The sequence below is a fragment of the Chiloscyllium plagiosum genome, chromosome 3, assembly GCF_004010195.1.
Source record: "Chiloscyllium plagiosum isolate BGI_BamShark_2017 chromosome 3, ASM401019v2, whole genome shotgun sequence".
NCBI lineage: Eukaryota > Metazoa > Chordata > Chondrichthyes > Orectolobiformes > Hemiscylliidae > Chiloscyllium > Chiloscyllium plagiosum.
Genome location: NC_057712.1, coordinates 124,957,099 through 124,972,853, shown reverse-complemented (window position 1 = coordinate 124,972,853; position 15,755 = coordinate 124,957,099). Strand labels below are relative to the sequence as shown.

At 45.3% G+C, this 15,755-nt stretch overlaps 1 long non-coding RNA gene across 2 annotated transcripts in view; it reads left to right on the top strand.

Annotated features, from left to right (window-relative positions):
• The first annotated feature begins 13,626 nt into the window (after positions 1-13,626).
• LOC122548686 overlaps positions 13,627-15,755 on the top strand; it is an 8,126-nt gene continuing 5,997 nt past the window's right edge. The window contains exons 1-3 of one of the 2 annotated variants that reach the window (XR_006311311.1): positions 13,627-13,783; positions 14,227-14,305; positions 15,743-15,754. This is a non-coding gene — a long non-coding RNA (uncharacterized LOC122548686). Of the gene's footprint in view, positions 13,784-14,226; positions 14,306-15,742; position 15,755 lie in introns of those variants that run through there. The other variant, XR_006311310.1, reaches the window with a different exon arrangement.

Here is a 15,755-nt window from a genome sequence, read left to right as displayed (position 1 = left end):
ACCAGAAGCGGCAGGTACAAACCACTACAAATGCCGGAGGAGAGATCACAGAAGCGCTTCACAGGAGGCTCCCAAGCACTGAGGATGTCACCTAGACAGGGGACGAAATGTCTGCAACACAAATTTCCAGCTTGGCGAACAGAACCACAACAACTGTATACCTGTGACTGTGTTGCCAAATACCAGACTAATGCCATTTACAAGTTTGTTGATGACACCACCATAGTTGTTCCAATCTCAGATGGTGATGAAACAGACTACCAACGGAGGTGGAAGACCTGGAAAAATGGCGCACTGAGAACAACCTAGCTCTCAATGCTGGCAAAACCAAGGAAATCTTTATTGACTTTCAGCGGGATGTTACTCATGCCCCCTTACACAGAGGTGGAATGAATGGAGAGTGGTCATCCACAACAAGCTTTCTTGGACTCTTCATGTAGACGCACTGGTTATAAAGGCACAATAACGTCTCTTCTTCCTCAGACAGCTAAGGAAATTTGGCATGACAGCAAATACCCTTGCAAATGTTTATAGGTGTGCCATCGAGAGCATTCTGTCTGGATGTATCATTACCTGGTAAGGCAACAATACCATTCAAGATCAGAGATGGTTGCAGAGAGTGGTGAATTCGGCCCGGACAATCGCAAAAGCCAACCTCCCAACTATAAAGTCCATGTACCAGGCCCGCTGTCAAGGAAAGGCCATTCTTAAAGATCCATCCTATCCTGGCAATGTTTTTCTACAACCTCTACCTTCGGGGAGAAGGTACAGAAGCCTGAACACATGCACCAGCAGGTTTCAAAACAGTTTCTACCGACTGTTGTTAGAATATTGAAAGGACTCACAAACTCTTAACATTTGCCCGTACCAGTGTTTTTGTTTTTGCCGTTGTTTACCTATTATTTACTATCTATGCTACTTTACTATGCGATCTGTCTGTATTGTTCGCAAGGCAAAGCTTTTCACTGTGCCTTGGTACATGTGACAATAAATTCAATTCAATTCAACTCACAGCAATGCAGTTAACTCTTCCCTCTGGGCAATTAGGAATGGATAATAAATGCTGGCCTGGCCAGCATTGCCCACATCCTCTGAATGAAAAGAAAAGTGCTTTAAGGGTGTCCTCAAGGCATTCCCATCAATTCATGGTTAACCCTGGCTTTTTATCATTCAATGGTTATCAGGGAAGGCACTGAACACCCATAAGACCGTAAGGCCATAAGAAATGGGTGGCACGGTGGCACAGTGGTTAGCACTGCTGCCTCACAGCGCCAGAGACCCGGGTTCAGTTCCCGCCTCAGGCGACTGACTGTGTGGAGTTTGCACGTTCTCCCCGTGTCTGCGTGGGTTTCCTCCGGGTGCTCCGGTTTCCTCCCACAGTCCAAAGATGTGCAGGTCAGGTGAATTGGCCATGCTAAATTGCCCGTGGTGTTAGGTAAGGGGTAAATGTAGGGGTATGGTTGGGTTACGCTTCGGCGGGTCGGTGTGGACTTGTTGGGCTGAAGGGCCTGTTTCCACACTGTAAGTAATCTAAAAAAATAGGAGTAGGAGCAGGCCATTTTGCCCCTCGAGCCTGCTCTGCCATTCAATAGGATCATGTTTGATAGAGTCATAGAATGTACAGCACAGAAACAGACCCTTTGGTCCAACTCGTCCATGCCAACCAGATATCCTAAATTAATCTAGTCCCATTTGCCAGCACCTGGCCCATATCCCTCTTAACCCTTCCTATTCATATACCTATCCAGATGCCTTTTAAATGTAGTAATTGTACCAGCCTCCATCACTTCCTCTGGCAGCTCATTCCATATGTGCACCTCCCTCTGCGTGAAAATGTTGTCCCTTAAATCTTTTCCCTCTTATCTTAAACCTATGCCTTCTAGTTTGGACTATTTACTCTGTCTGTGCCTCATGTTTTCATAAACCTCTGTAAGATCACCCCTCAACCTCTGTGCAAGACCTTATCAAAAGCCTTGCTGAAGTCAAAGTGGACTGTGTCAACAGCATCTACACACTTGGTCATCTCTTCAAGAACTGAAACAAAAACCGAACCGTCATTTTGATGAAGAGTCACCAGGCTTAAAACGTGAACGCTCCCCACCAATGTCGCCTCGCTCTTACCAACAATTTCCTTATCACCAACAGCTTCTCAAGGGGAATTAGAAATGGTCAGTAAGCCTAGCCTAGCTAGCGATGCCCATGTTTGTTGGACAAACACACAAAAGAGCTCCCATTGTCAAATATTTGCTTTATATCATGTCAGTGAGGTACCGATATTAAAGGCATTCTATAAATATGAGTTTTAGATTAGATTAGATTAGATTACTTACAGTGTGGAAACAGGCCCTTCGGCCCAACAAGTCCACACCGACTCTCTGAAGATCAACTCACCCAGACCCATTCCCCTACATTTACCCCTTCACCTAACACTACAGGCAATTCCTGCACATCTTTGGACTGTGGGAGGAAACTGGAGCACCCAGAGGAAACCCACGCAGACATGGGAGTTGACGTTGTTTGACAAGTGTGCACATGAACAATATGCCCAACCTCATGTCCCTGCTCTGTTCCATCTTTCTTTATCTCTCTTTCCTTCAACTTAGAGTCATAGAGGTCTACAGCACAGAAAAGGGCTCTTTCAGTGTGTGACAGTCAAAAACAAACATCTCTTCATTATTTGCCACCTCACCAATTTTCACATCAACCATGAACTTACTGATCAATCCTGCTACATTCAAGTTTCAATCATTTGTATGCATAACAAATGGCAAGTGTCCCAATCATTGGTCCCTGCAAACCCCTTTGGAACTGGCCTTTCAGTCACAAACACATCCCTCCTCCATTACCTTCTGCTTCCTGCCACTCAGCCAATTCTGCATCCAATTTGTCACCTTTCCTTGGATACCATGGGCTCCGACCTTTGTCATCAGTCTTCCAAGCGAGACCTTACCAAAATCCTTGCTGAGCTCCAAGTGGACTTCATCAACAGCATGTATTTCTAAGTCAGTGGAAAATAGCCAAAGGCATGGCAAAAGACAGAGCCAGTTCTGAAGAATTTTATCAAAGGCGAAAGAGAGTCAGACTGGGGTAGAGAAGGTTTAAGCAGAGAATTCCACAGCTTAGGACATTTGAAGTTACCAGTTCTTCAAAGAAGGTCATTAACCTGAAAAGATGCTGTCTGACTGGCTGAATATGCTTTTTGCAACATTTTGCTCGGGATTCTGAGCTTAATCGCATCTTCCTTATCATTTTAGGCAGCCTCTAGAGATCAAGGGTGACTTGTTTTCACTCCAGTTTAATGGGTTTGCAGATGGTTGATGAATCCTCTGACTCCAGTCCATGTGGTGTTGGTGCTGCCTGGAGGTTGAGGTCAATGAATTATTGGGAGGTTAGTGTGCTCACTCAGATGCTTTGACTTCATCTCCCTGTGGCCTTGAGAAAGTCTCTTGAGGTAGTTCAGGAGAGGTTCACTTGGATCATCTCCAGTACATAGGGACTATCTTATGAGCATAGACTAAACAGGTTGGGACTCGAATCACTGGTGTTTAGAAGAATGATAGATTATCTCAATGAAACATATAAGATTCTTAAGTGGCATGACAGGATTACTGCTTATGTTTCCACTCATGGGAAAGTCTGGGACCAGAGGGCATAGTCTCAGAATTAAGGAACACCAATTTAAGACTGAAACAAGGAGGAAGATCCTCTCTCAGAGGGTTCAGAGTCCTTGGAAAGCCTTGCCATAGAGAACTGTGGGGCAGAGTCTTCATGGAATATTGGGTTATGGGGAAAGGGCAGGAAAGTGGATACTGCACGCAATTCTGGTCTCTCTGCCACAGGAAAGATGTTGTGAAACTTGAAAGGGTTCAGAAAAGATTTATAAGAATGTTGCCAGAGTTGGAGGGTTTGAGCTACAGGGAGAGGATGAATAGGCTGTGGCTATTTTCCCTGAAGCATTGGACGCTGAGGAGTAATCTTATAAAGGTTTGTAACATCATGAGGGGCATGGAAAGGATAAATCGAGAAAACTAGAGGGCACAGATTTAAGCTGAAAAGGAAAAGATTTAAGAGACAACGTTTTCACGCAGCGGGAATATTAATCTCCATTACTTTCTCCATTGGCAACACCTCAGCCAATGAGGGTTGAGTTGCTAGCCACTCTTCCCCTTTGGTACAAATTGTTGTTTTAAATTTTACATTCTTGCATGTACCCTGATGAGTACAAACACTTCAGTGACACGTTTCCCCTTTCAGTAAAATAGCATGGAGTTGTGAAAGGGAAATTGTGGGCTAGACTTTATCAGTCATAGAGATGAGTGGGGCAGTAACCTGGAAGGTCTTCTACTCCCCTACCACCATCGGATTCCATAAAGCACTAATTGATAGCCACCAATTAATAGGGGTTTCCAGCTCACATTAGTGTAGCAGTGTGGGCTGCTCACCCCAATGACCTGGAGAGGGCCTGACCATCAAGGCGTGGAGCTGCCAATCACATCCTAGAAGCAGCTCAACTTGCAGATACTTAGGAAGGGTATTTGGCATGGGTCTGTGTTGGGTACAAAGCCCCAGTCTGAAAATGTTCACAAGGAGAACTATCAATCCTGCACATTTGGATATCTTCCTGGAACATCACATCTTATTTTGAAGTTTAACCTGAAGGTGTTACTTGGAAGCTTCTCCAGAAGAGGCCAGAGTGTTACGGTGGCTAGGCAGTAAATAACTGGCAAAGAGTTCACATACCTGCTGATGGTAAAAGGACAAAAGCATTCTGGCTGGACGTAGACAGACAGGAGGCTGGAAGAACACAGCAAGCCAGGCAGCATCAGGAGGTGGAGAAGTCAACGTTGCAGTTGTAACCCTTCTTCAGGATGGAGGTAACAGTGGACCTCACAGTGATCCTTTGAATATGGATTCAGTGTATGAGAGTGACTCAATGATCTGTTATGATCAAACTATGAGTGAGTAAGGCTTCATGGTGGAGATGGGCACAAGTGAAAAGTAAAGGCAAGGCACCATTGGGACGTCACAGAAGTGCTGCAAGAGAGGTCCCACACTTGCAACAGATGGGAGACAAAGGTGTACTTTTGAAGGGGGATAGATGACTATGAATGGTACAATTCCTGATGAAGGGCTTTTGCCCGAAATGTCAGATTTCCTGCTCCTTGGATGCTGCCTGACCAGCTGTGCTTTTCCAGCACCACACTATCGACCCTAATCTCCAGCATCTGCAGCCCTCACTTTAGCCCGGTCCAATAGATATTGTCTGGCATGGCCTGGCACAATTGTGGAGTTCTCGCAGTTTATAACTGGAGCAAGATCAGCAACCCCACCATTGCCCCGATCAGATTAAGGCACTTTGCTATAGGATACAATCACCCATGATGCAAGGGAGAGGAGTCAGACAGAGAGCCGAGTGGCGGAATTGGCCATCATCATATCAGTTGAAGAAGAGAGCTCTGCAGACAGTTGGCGGAGAACCATTGGCTTCACTGAAACCAGCAGGAGACCACCAACAAATGAGCTTGCAAGGGCACATCACATGCTGCTAACAGAGGGAACTACTCAGAGGATCATGGGAAGGATGTGTGATGCCTGCTGAGCTTGTATGGACTACCCCTGGTGTTTGCGACGTTCAGAGCTCTAATGTGTTGGGGATTTAAGATTTAGAATTAGAATTAGAATTCCTACGGTATGGAAACAGGCTCTTTAGTCCAACAAGAGTCTGCACCTTCATGGTAATTTGGGGAATGTAAACACTTAGAGGGATCTCAACGTGATTTTGTGTGTTGTCATTCTGCAATGTTCTGTACTCCCAATCGCTATGAGCTTGAATATAACCCTAACACTTTATCTTTCATCTCCAGGTGAACCACCAAGTATTCGAGCAGTGAGGCCTGAGGAGTGTGCAGGATAGGGGACTCTGCGACCCCCATCTGGCACTCTGCTTCCCTTCCCAAGAACAAAGACACGGAGGAGTTCGTCCAAAACTATTTATTCAATTCTGCAGAACCGGGTGTTACCTCAATGGCTTCCCACGAGGCACACACACAGATTGTAATCCCCGCACGTTATATACATGTAGGAGTGGGCGGGGCCTTCTACTGTCTCAGCCAATGAGTGTTAAAGTTCCCCACTGTCCTCCTGATGGATGAGATTATTTGGTTATTCACCTAGCCAATCACTGTTCGAGTTCCCCGCTTCTCCCTTATATGGATGATGACGTACAGCCGTGGTTGTGGGCGGTCCCTCAGCCACGAGGAAAGCTGTTTCCATTGTTCCATTCATGAAAATCTGGGGGAGTGTCTGCTCGTGCTTACTACAGGGTAGAGAAGACTAAAATGGTGGCTTTGTACTTACTATGTGCTTACTACAGCAGTTAATGATTTAAAAATTACACCACCCCCTACAGGAGGGACCCTGTCTAATCTCTGAGGCAGAAGAGGAAACCTCAGAGACTGCAGTTACACATCCTTCCCCTCTACCAATCACCAGTACAGATACTGGCACAGGATCACAGAATTATTACGGTGCAGATTGAGGCCATTCAGCCCATTATGCCTGCGCTGGTTCTATTATCTAGTCCGGCTCCATTATCAAATGGTAATGTCCTGCCCTTTCCCTAATCCCTGCATACCATTACGATACAGCAAACCACCTAATGCTCTCTTGAATGCCTTGGTAACTTTCGCAACTCTGATACAGAGGTATGGGGACCAGAAGCTGGTGAGGGCATCTCTCCTTCACCAGTTACCTGGACTATTCAGAGAGAGAGAGAGATGGAGCAGTTGGAGGTGCTGAGTCCCAATCAGATAATGAGCTTTGAGAGAGGCCTGGATCTCCAGTAGGACATGCATGGAAATGTGGCGGAATTACCAGAGGGATCACTTGGCCTGGTAAAGACTTTGGGGGTATCCAATTGTAGATTTTCTTGCTGGTGGTTATACACTGATTTATAGAGCTATAACCCTTCTAGTTGCTGAATACACAGGGCTAGCTTGATGATGTATCAATGGTGATATGGATGGGTCAACACTGTTACATTCTGCCCCCTTATAACAGTCAGTCCTCCAAGTGATGATTCATCAACCACAGGTTATAGAGTGTTGTCAGGATAGCATCTTTCTTGCTTCTCCTTGAAGCTGAGTAGGTGAACTGGGGAACCTTCCAGAGAAGCAGGAACTGTATAAGACTCAGTGGCAATGGCAGAGTAGTTAAAAGGAACGGAGAGAGCAGAGTAGTCCCAGGGGCAGACAGGCTGACGTAGGACTCGGGAGCAGTGGCATTGAATCACAGAATCCCTACAGTGTGGAAACAGGCCATTTGGCCCAACAAATCCACACCGACCTTCTGAAGAGTAATCCACCAAGACCCATTCCCCTAACCTATTACTCTACATTTTCACCTGACTAATGCACGTAAATGACACATCTCTGACCACTATGGGGCAGTTTAGCATGGCCAATTCACCTAACCTGCACATTTGTGGATTGTGGGGGGATATCCACGCAGATGTGCAACCTCCACACAGTCGCCCGAGGCTGGGATCAAACTCAGGTCCCTGGCACTGTGAGGCAGCAGTGCTAACCACTGAGCCACCATGCCACCCTTTGAGGTGAAAAGCAGAAGAGAGGTCACTGAGTCAAAATCCTAGAACCCCCTCCCTGAGACCATTATGGGTCTCCCTACACCATTTTCACTGCAATATTTCGAGAGAACAGCTCATCACCACCTTCTCAAGGGCAAGGAGGGCAGACACTGGACCAGTTAGAAAAGCCCACATTTCTGATCTGCTTTCTCCACCTGTCCTGCCATCTTCAATGTCCTGTACATTTATACACCCAGGGCCTTCTGCTACTGCACCTCCTGTAAAATTTTACATTGTTGTTCCTTGCTGTTCCTGCCAAAGTGCATCACATTTGACTGCATTAAAGCTCATCTCTCAGCCAGTTGCCCACGCCACCAACTTGTCAATGTCCTTTTGGAATTCCACACTGTCCTCCTTGCTTATTCCATGTGGGACAACATTCCTCTCAATGTCTGTTACATGTCACTGTATTAAATGCCTTCTAGAAATCCACATCAAGAGCATGTTTTAGATTAGATTACAGTGTGGAAACAGGCCCTTCGGCCCAACAAGTCCACACCAACCCGCTGAAGTGCAACCCACCCAGACCCATTCCTCTACATATATCCCTTCACTTAACACTACGGGCAATTTAGCATGGCCAATTCACCTAACCTATACATTTTTGGATTACGGGAGGAAACTGGAGCACGCAGAGGAAGCCCACGCAGACACGGGGAGAATGTGCAAACTCCACACAGACAGTTGCCTGAGGCAGGAATTGAACCCGGGTCTCTGGCGCTGTGAGGCCGCAGTGCTAACCACTGTGCCACCGTGCCGCCCACTACTCTTCTTGTCGGAGCTGCATTCCAAGGGAAGTGATTCGATCTTATCTGATTTATGCAATTCATTAATATCGCCAAGGTACAGTGAAAAGTGTAGAACGTCGCTACACTCCGGCACCATCCTGGATTATAGAATAAATGAATGAATAAGTTACTGAGTAAGTTGTACACATTGTGAAATACTGAACAAATTGATGTTACTGAAACTTAAATAGCTTCAACAGCTCTTTGTTCCCTCTCTGTAGACTTCACCCTGTCTGCTCACCCAGTCGCTTCTATCTGCCATTATCCCCTGGGGTCAGGGTAATGTGTCCTTTACTGCTGTGACTGGTGTTGTCTCTGCAGCATCTGTTGCCTCTGAGCTGGAGACGGTCACGCTGCACAGGTCATGGACCTCCTCCAACGCTGGACATCGACCAATCGGTCCTGGCTCGGAGTCGACCAATGGCTCCTAGTTCGCCTTCTGATACCGCCACCCAGTATGGAGCAGGTATGCAGCTATAGAGGGCCCGGCCTCCCAGACACCAGGAGGAGGCCCAAGGGTAACCAAAACCAATAAACGGAGCTGGAAAGACAGCAATGAAACTGGGTGGATACGGCAGAGCCTGCCGTAGCAGAATCACTCCTGACTGGTACCTTCTAGATGGTAGGCAGGTTTTGAGGAGTTCGAAGGTGAGTTACTCACTGCCGAATTCCTAGCTTCTGAGTTGCTCTTGTAGCCATTATATTTATATGGCAAGTCCAGTTCAGTTTCCAAACAAAATGGTAATTCCCAGGGTGTTGATTTTGAATCATAATATCCCTACAGTGTGAAAACAGGTCATTCAGCCCATCAAGACTGCACTGACCCTCCAAAGAGCTATCCCATCCAGGTCACCGTACCCCTGTAATCCTGCATTTCTAATGGACACTGCTGGCAAGTTCGCTTGTGCCAAACCATCCAAGCTGCACATTGTTGGACTGTAGGAGGAAACCAACACAGACAAGGGGAGAATTTGCAAACTCCATACAGAGAGTTTCTTGAGGGTAGAATTGAACCGGGGTCCCTGGCACTGTGAGGCAGCAGTGCTAACCACTGAGCCACCATAATTCTCACATATCAAGCAATGGCAGTTAGATTCTCTCTAGTTGGAGTTAGTCATCATTTGGCACAGATGATACTTGCTACTCATCAGCCCAAGCAACATTTCTCTGTGCTTTGTTCAGTCAAAATATTCTAATGTTTTCCCAGGTTAAATCATTAGAATGGTGGCAGACGGAGTATAATGTCGAGAAATGTAAGTTATTTACTTTTCTGAAAAATATAGTAGGTGTCAAGAGATTAAGAAATGCTGGCAGAGTATTAAAGGGACCTGGAATCCACACAGGAGAAGAAACTGAATGTGTAAATAAAGTGGGCAATTAGGAAAACAAATGTCAAGATTTTGGAATGTAAGCCCAATTCTACATAGCCTTGATAAAACAACATCAAACATATTATGTACAGTTTTGTTCTCATTATCTTGGGAAGATATACTTGCCTTAGAGACTGGATCCTGAGATGAGGTGTTGCCTTGGAAAGGTTGAGTAGACATGCACTATATTCCTCCCATTCAGAAGTATTGGAGGTAATCTTATTGCAATTTTTTCTATTCCTTTGTGGGGTGTGGGCATCGCTGACTGGGCCAGCATTTATTGCCCATCCCTAGTTGTCACTTGGTGCTCAGCTGCCTTCTTGAACCGCTACACTCCATCAGCTGTAGGTAGACCCACAATGCTATTAAGGAGGGAATTGTAGGATTTTGACCCAGTGACAGTGAAGGAGCGGTGATATTTTTCCAAGTCAGGATGGTGACAGGCTTGGAGGGGCACTTGAAGATGGTGGTGTTCCCATATATCGGCTGCCCTTGTCCTTCTAAATGGAAGTGCTGTCTGAGGATTTCGATGCATTTCTGCCATACGTGTTGAGGATAATACACACTGCTGCTACTGAGCGTCAGTGGTGGAGGGAGTGGATGTTACTGGATGTAGTGCCAATCAAGCAGACTGCTTTGTCCTAGATGGTGTTGCACTTCTTGAGTGTTGTTGGAGCTACACCCATCCGGTCAAGTGGTGCGTATTCTAGCACAATCCTGACTTGTGCCTTGTGGATGATGGACAGGATTTGGGGATTTGGGAGGTGAATTACTCGCCACATTATTCCTAGTCTATGACCTGCTCTTGCAGCTACTGTGTTTATGTGGCAAGTCCAGTTATGTTTCTGGTCAATGGTAGTGCCCAGGATGTTGACTGTGAGGCATTCAGTGATGGTAACACCATTGAATGTCAAAGGGTGGTAGTTGGATTATCTCTTTATAGAATCATTGAATCCCTACAGTGTGGAAATGGGCCATTTGGCTCAACAAGTCCACACCGACCCTCTGAAGAGTATCCCACCGAAATTCATTCCTCTACATTTACCCCTGACTAATGCACCCAACCTACACTTCCCTGAACACTGTGGGCAATTTAGCATGGCAAATTCACCTAACTGCACATCTTTGGATTGTGGGAGGAAACTCACGCAGACACGGGTAGAATGTGCAAACTCCATGCAGACAGTCACCCAAGGCTGGAATCAAACCTGGGTCCGTGGTACTGTGTGGCAGCAATGCTAACCACTGAGCCCCCATGCCGCCTCATTATTGGTGACAGTCATAGCCTGGCACTTGTGTGGCTCAGATTTTATTTGCCACTTCTCAGCCTAAGCCTGAATGTTATCCAGATCTTATTGCATTTGTCTATGGACTGCTTCAGTATCCGAGGGAACAATGCTGAACATTATGTAACCATCGCTGAACATCCCACTTCTGACCTTATCATGGAGGGAAGATCATTGATGAGGAAGCTGAAGATAGTTGGACCTGGGACACTACCCTGTAGAGATGTCCTGGAGCTGAGATGACTGACCTCCAACACTATGACCATCTTCCTATGTGTCAGGTTAGGCCCCAAATAGTGGAGAGGTTTCCCCCTGATACTCACTGATTCCAGGTTTGTTTGAGTCAAAAGGACCTGTTCCGGACTCGAGAGTGTGATGCTGGAAAAGCACAGCAGGTCAGGCAGCATCCAAGGAGGAGGAAAATTGACATTTTGGGCAAAGGCCCTTCATCAAAAGTCATGATGAAGGGCTTTTGCCTGAAACGTTGATCCCCCTGCTCCTCGGATGCTGCCTGACCTGCTGTACTTTTCCAGCACGGCACTCATGACTCCAGAACAGGTCCCCTCAATCCTAATCTCTAGTATCTGCATCCTCACTTGCATCCAGGTTTGCTTGGGCAATTGCCCCACTGATGTCAAGAACTGTCACTCTCACCTCCCCTCTGGAATCCAGCTCTTTTGTCCATGTTGAACCAAGGTTGTAATGAGGCCAGGAGTTGAGTGGCCCTGGTGGAACCCAAACTGGGCGTCACTGAGCAGGTGATTTCTGAGCAGGTGTTACTTGATAGCACTGTTCATGACACCTTCCATCACTTTACTGATGATTGAGAGTAGATTGATGGACAGTAATTGGCAGGGTTGGATTTGTCCTCTTTTTTATGTACAGGACTTTCCTGGGCAATTTTCCACATTGTCAGGTAGATATCAGTGTAGTAACTGTACTGGAACAGCTTGGCTAGGGGAGCAGCAAGTTCTAGAGCACACGTCCTCAGAATGTTGTCAGGACCCATAGACTTTGCTGTCTCCAATCGTTTCTTGATATCACATGGATTGAATAGAAGTAGCTGAAAACTGTAATGCTGAAGACTATTGGAGGAGGCCGAGATAAATCATCTCTTTGGCACTTCAATTGCACTGATGTGTTGTTAAGTTTAATACTTGGTAGCTGTATTCCTGGGAATAATGAGTTTGCCATTTTGGATTGGAATGAAAAGGAAAAATAAAATTTCAGTAAAAGTGTGATTAAACTCCAGAATTGTGTACCCCAGATGTTTTATTATTTACATTGATGGATCAGCATTAGTTACTTGTTCATAATGGCATGTGAGAAGATTGTGGTGAGCTACCTTCTGGAACAACTCAATCCATGTGCTTCAGTTGGACCCACAATGTCATTGGAGAGGGAGTTCCAGTGTTTTGTCTCTGAAGGAGCGTCAACAGTGCTTTGGATGCTTGGTCATTGGGTCCAGGCAAGATAGGGATTGATAAAATTTTGGGAACTTGGGAACAGAGAGCATGTGGGAAATTGGGATGATGTAACAAATCACTCACAATCTCATTAAATATCCGAGCTGATATGAAGGGCCGATGGCCTACTCCTGCTCCAGTTTTATGTTCTTACCAGCAAGACTCCAGGACAGGTGGAGGTACAATGGGGTGAGATTGAACATTCAACCATATGAATTGGGTTGAAGAATAGGCCTTTCACCTTTCAAGTCTGCTCTGCCATTTGATACATTATCGCTGATCTGTTTGTGGCCTCTGCCTTCCTATCTCTCCACTCTGCACTTTGATGCATCAAGAATCTATTTAACTGAGCCTTAGAAATACTCAATGACCTGCCTCCATTCCTGTCTGGGGAAGGGAATCACTCAGACTCAGGGCCCTCTGGGAGGAACAATGTGTCTCAGCTCTGCCGTAACTGTGTATCCAGCTCTGGTCTCGTCCTCATGGATCCTGTCAGCAGCCAGGTGGCCCTTCCATAAACCTTATCATGGAGGAAAAAAGATGCATCAGGTTCCTTTGCAGTCCTGTCAATGTCAACATGACAAGTCTGTGCGAAGGTGAATTGACAGCCTGGGGTAACTGCATAAACACACTTTACAGGCCTTAATGAGGCCAACTTTCTGAAGGAACCTTGACAGATAACTTTGGCGAGTGGCTGCAGAGCATCGGACAGAGGGTACCAACTGCAGGCCCAATTCATCAGAAGAGGTGGACATTGTATGCAGTGACAGTGGCCTTAACTAATGGTCCACTGTAATGAGATGAGCTAGGGATAGTTTTGCTTCTCCATTCTCCATTCTCTTGGTCGAAAACCTTGTGTTTGAGCTATTCAAGGATACAAGAGTCCTGCTTGCAAGCAAGAAATGTCTTAGCCATTACGGTAATAAATAAAAAGGCACATGCACATGTACTTCAAGGTTACATCACAGCACTGACTGTTCTGGGTACATTGTCAGTATTGACATTTGATTACAAAGTTGCGTCAGTCTGATGGTAAATATTTGAACTACTGATGTGGGATTATATTTTTGCGGTTTGGTTTTTTTTTAACTTTCAGTCACATTATTATTTTATTCATCCTGAAGTTCTTTTGTATAAGGAAACATTCCTCGTCCAGCCAAGATTTCCCAGGAAACTAACTTGACCCTTTGGCAGGCTGTTGGAAACGTTCTATCGCGGAGTTGAGAAGGTGATGAAGAAAGAGACCCTTATGTTTCGTGCACATGCTTTTTATTTATTCACTCATGGGATGTGGGCATTGCCTGGCTCGGCCAACATTTATTCCCCATTACTGTTGAAAAGGTGTCCTTTTGGGTCAGAGAGACAAAACATGAGAAGGGAATGTTTGGATTGTAGGAAATGAACCGAAGCGAAGGAACCCCAAATGTTCCAAGGTAATTAAACAGAGTTCTGGGATTGTGATAAACAAGTGTATGCCCTTATGTGAAGGGTGCTGTCTTCATTATTCAAATCTGCAATAAACCCCTGCTGGTAGCATTCACTAAAGTAATGAGTAAAGGCATTTGTATTACACAGGCTAATTCATATCAGGGAATACCTCGTGTTTACATGAGTTTTTTATTGGATAAGCAGCAAAAGGAAGAATTTTAACTGTGCATGATTTAATTATAGCTCAAGCAATCTCCATCTCATTTTGATAGTTTGTGATGTCAACACTGGGTACCTGACATGGATCAACGTTTATTTTGAGGTATGTTTGAGATTTTCATGAGATTTTCAATGATTTTTCGGGCTTCACTTTGATTTTCAAGGACTCCTGTTTCTTGTGTCCCAGTCCTGATTAGTACAAGATGAAAGGCTTCAATTTCTTGTCTCCTGTTTGGCAAGAATTTATAAGTGACAGAATTGACATTGGAATTCTGATGAGTCTTTGTCAGATTTATTACAGTCAAAAGAGGATTTGATGTTGAAACACTCTCCACAGAAGAGAAAGACAACTTCATCTCAGGAGAGGAACAGAATCAATTTAGAAGACATAAAAACCTTAAAGACACATTTGATAACTCAACACAAACAGCCTGTCAGACAGCAGATGTCAAGTCAGTGTCTGAGCTAAAGAGAAAGGAAGCCTCACAAGCACAAGCAAGGCCCCACTATTAAAAAAAAAAGCAATGTTACATTAGTAAAACACCACAGGTAAATTCCAGAAACTGTGTAGAAGTGGGACATAGACACCAACAAAGAAATCTTCCCCTGCAACCCCAAAAGGTGTAACACTTGTTTGCTTATTTCTTCCCTCCTTGTATCCAAGGGCCCATACACACCTTCCAGGTGAAGCAGCACTTTACCTGCACTTCACACAATCCGGGACACACTTTCCTCATTCCTGAAGAAGGGCTTATACCCGAAACGTCGATTCTCCTGTTCCTTGGATGCTGCCTGACCTGCTGCGCTTTTCCAGCAACACATTTTCAGCTTCACACAATCCAGTCTACCACAGTGTGGTCTCATCTACATCGGGGAAACAAAGTATAGACTGGGTGATTGCTTTGCAAAACACCTTCGTTCCGTCCACAAATAAAGACCCTGAGCTTCCAGTTGTCTGTCACTTCAACATACCACGCTGTTCCCTGGCCAATATCTCTGTCTCAGGCTTGCTACAGTGCTCCAGAGAAGCTCAGCGCAAGCTGAAAGAACATTTTGGGGACCCTGCAGCCTTCTGAATTTAATATCGAGTTCAATAACTTTAAGGTTTGAGCTCTCCCATGTCCTTACCCCAACCCCCACACACAAAGTCTGATATTGCTCACAACACATTGTTGATTACTAACTGATTCTTTAATCACTATTCACCTTCCTAGCCAGATCATAACTTTAAGGCTTGAGCTCTCCCATGTCGTTACCCCAACCCCCACACACAAAGTCTGATATTGCTCACAACACATTGTTGATTACTAACTGACTCTTTAATCACTATTCACCTTCCTAGCCAGATCATTATCCATTCTGTCATCTGTCTAGCTGTTCTTTTCTCTCTCACTTTGTGTTCTATCCCCAACTATTGTTTACTCCTTTCCCCAGCCCGCCCACCCTATTTTCTGCACGCAAATCGACACTTTCTCAGCTATCGTCAGTTTTGAGGAAAAGTCACTTGACCCAAAACTTTAACTCTGATTTTTCTCCACAGATGCTGCCAGACC